Below are 3,586 nucleotides of genomic sequence, written 5' to 3' on the forward strand. Positions count from 1 at the left end.
TGAGCATCCCTAATGGCAAAGATATTGAAGAAGTTTGGTTAGAATAATAGTACTGGCACTAGTTCATGAGACATAAACTCATCACAAGTAGAAGCCGGTAGAAGTAGAGAGAGATCGACATGGAGATGGAGCTACGGCAGTGGAGCAAGACGGCTCCAAAAGGAAGATGGACTACCTGGGACGTCGGGCTGTAGCTAGAAGGGCGGTTGGGACGCGGCATCGGCCCATACTGCGGTGACCCCCGATTGGGACGCACCGACTGTGGGTTTTCTCCCTCGCCGATGTCGACCGCGTCGACGCAGAACATTGTTTCCTTCCCCAAGCTGCGGGATCAGGCCTGTCGTTCTATGCTTGTGAAGAGAGCAACCTAAGCAAGCAGGCTTGTAGCTTAGGCTCCTACTAGTGTATATATAGTGGTTTTGTTTTCTCTCCATATCAACCATTTTATATTGCGCACGTGTCATTCAGGAGTGAAATGATGGTTGCTTCTTCCGACTAACTTACTGTGTGATTTGACTGCTCCTTAGTGGCCCCTACATGTACTCCCCCTACGTGTATGCAACAGTCACACGTACACATGGACGCAAAAACGCGCGCGACGCCCTAATGCATGCATGTCCGAGCACACGATGGGCTCAAGTGCTCAACCTACACGTGCATGAACACACATACTCAGTCAGGGTGAGCTAGTGACCGTATAAACACCGGAAAATATATATATTGAGTGCAATGAGCATATTATGAAGTCCACTGACCGTATTTTTACAAATATACAGTGACAGACAATGTATTTATCTCGTTTGAAATTAAGCCATATTAACCGGAGAGGAGGCAGTATGGACTAGCATTACTTTGATGTGTCCCATCAACTTGCCAAACGAGGAGAAGGTTGCAGGACGGGAGAAGCTTGCGCGCGGTGGCTCGCAGGACAAGGAGAAACTTTTGACTAATGCAAGCTTTCCCTCGCTCAGGCGGTGGACGTGCAACAGTTAATTCGGTGTCAGATTGCCAGGAGCATACACTATACTACTACTAGTGCTATTATTGTTCGACTTCCCGAATAGGCGAACATCCAAGTGCAAAGTTTACTAGTACTACTACTATAGTCTATAAAGGTACGTACTATACTAGTACGAACCGGATGGAGGAGCGTCTGCACTCTTATTATAATTTTAAAATGTGATAAAGTAGTCTTCAACACAGTTGGTTCTCTTCGAGGGTTCTTGCATGTGATAATGGAAGTTGATTGCATGGAACACTCGCCACAATTCTCACTTAATTCTGGCTCATATCCTGTTACAAATAGTAGCGCTCGGTAATATTTCCTCTTTTTTTGTTATTCAGCATGTAAACAGGTCAGCAAACCTTGCGGCGCATCTTCGTGCGAACCGTGCTTGCTGCACTTTGAATGTGGCCGAGAGCTGGCTTGATGAAACACCTCGCTTCCTACTTCTTTTTTTGCGGGGTACCTTGCTTCCTAGTGACCAGTGTCTTGGCTGATCGTCCTAAGAATGCTTATATATATGATTAAAGCTCTCTCATTTACCCGCAAAAAAGATTAAGCCATATGAGCGCTGCTATGCAGATGACTCATGGTGCACGATTCTTGCACAACAGTTCTAATCAAGCCGTCCATGCCTATGAGCAAACTATGAGATGCCAATGGATTCACCATCGTCCAGCTTTTGTCCGAACAAGTATTGTCTGTGTAGTAGTTTCAAAGCCATATTAACCGGAAAGGAGGGAGTATGGACTAGCACTACTTTTTGGTGTGTCCCGTCAACTCGCAGAACAAGGAGAAGCTTGCAGGACAAGGTGAAGCTCGCTTATGCCTTTTGACTAATGCAACCTACCCTCGGTGGACATGCATCAGTCCATTCGGTGTCAGATTATGAGAGGCATACACTGTAGTACCCAACATGTGGAGTACCATCATTGTTCGACTTCATGAAGAGGCGAAGAGCCAAGCGCAGTAGTACGAGTAGTACTACTACTAGAACCGCATGGTGGAGAGTTTGTACTCTTTTTTTTATCTCTGATAAAGTACACGTTTATTCCGGGGAAGGGCGGAAAACGGTAGCTCAACATGTAATGAATGATATCGATCAACCAACCATGCTCGAATATATCTTGGCCTCTGTGCGAGCCCGTCTGTGTGTTCTCCCTCCTCGGGCTTGTTTGGTTCATGACTAACTTTGCCACAACTAATCTTAGGCAAACTGTGGCTGCCACAAAAAGTGTGGCTATCAAAATGGCCACCACAAGTGTGGCAAGATTTGGCAAAAATTTGAGCCTATGACTTGTGGGCCATATAACTAGAAAAGTGTGGCAAGCCAAAAGTGTGTCAATAAACCAAACATATGCCTACGGTGTTGTGGCATGACTAAGGTTAGACGTGGCAACCTTAGGCTGAGAACCAAACAACCCCCTCGTCTCTCTCAAGCAACGGCGGGTTGGCTCTTTGCTGTCAATTGGGATCAGTTTGCTCACACTCCTGTCCCACATGTCAGTGATATGCCAAGAGGGCGTGTGTTGACCGACTAGCCATACGCGTACTTGGTTTTGCACCTTCATACTACTCCTCCCTACGTCACAGTTTACAGGGCGCTTTTCATTATGATGCATTTCTCTCAATGCATTTCCACCACCAGAGAGACTTTAGATGTGTTTGGTTTAATGCTCAATTAATTAGGGCGTGGTAACCGCAATCAAGTCCACAATTTTCTCTCCATGTACTGTACTACTACAGAGTGGAGTAAGTGCATGCATGTGTGTACCCGGGGTGGAAGCACTGCATGCATGTGTGTACACATTATTCCCTCTAGTAATAGACGCCGTGCTATAACTACCAATGCTATTTTTAGGCCGATCGCTAGTCGCCTTGGTCCCACAGATTTTTTTGTTTTTTCTGAAGCGCGCTGTATAAACAATGACGGATGGAGTAGTATGAGCGGATTCAATGAAGAGTGTATTGATGGTTCTTCTTCAGAGCAACTTACAGTGGGAAAGGTGGGGCTTATGATTTGACTGCTCATTACTCACTATTAATGCGGCGCAACGACCGGGCTGAGTCTCCCATGTGGTTGTGCACTACCCCCTTGGTTCTTAAATATACTCCGGAGTATTTGTATTTCTAGATATTTCAACGAGTGACTACTCAAATATTTGTCTTTTTAGAGATTTCAAATGGACTGGCACATACGGGTGTATATAGACATATTTTAGAGTGTAGATTCACTCATTTTGCTTTGTATGTAGGCACTTGTTGAAATCTCTAGAAAGACAAATAGAATATTTAGGAACGGAGGGAGTACACATACGAAGCAAAATGAGTGAATCTACACTCTAAAATATGCCCGTTTGAAATTTGTAAAAAGACAAATAGTTAGGAACGAAGGAGTATAATTTTTTGCATGGCACATGGACCTGGATGATGAAGAGGCTTCTGTCAATGCTATCAAGCTTCCATCATTTGTTTACATAATTGACGTACTATACAAATAATTTTCCAGCGACATGAAATTGTACAATGGTGTGAGCTTTCAGCTTTTGTTTCGCGTGTCTTGCCATCGATGCTCTTTCAGAA

This window comes from Triticum urartu, chromosome 1A (genome assembly GCF_056163025.1).
Source record: "Triticum urartu cultivar PI428250 chromosome 1A, HENAU_Tu73, whole genome shotgun sequence".
Classification (NCBI taxonomy): Eukaryota; Viridiplantae; Streptophyta; class Magnoliopsida; order Poales; family Poaceae; genus Triticum; species Triticum urartu.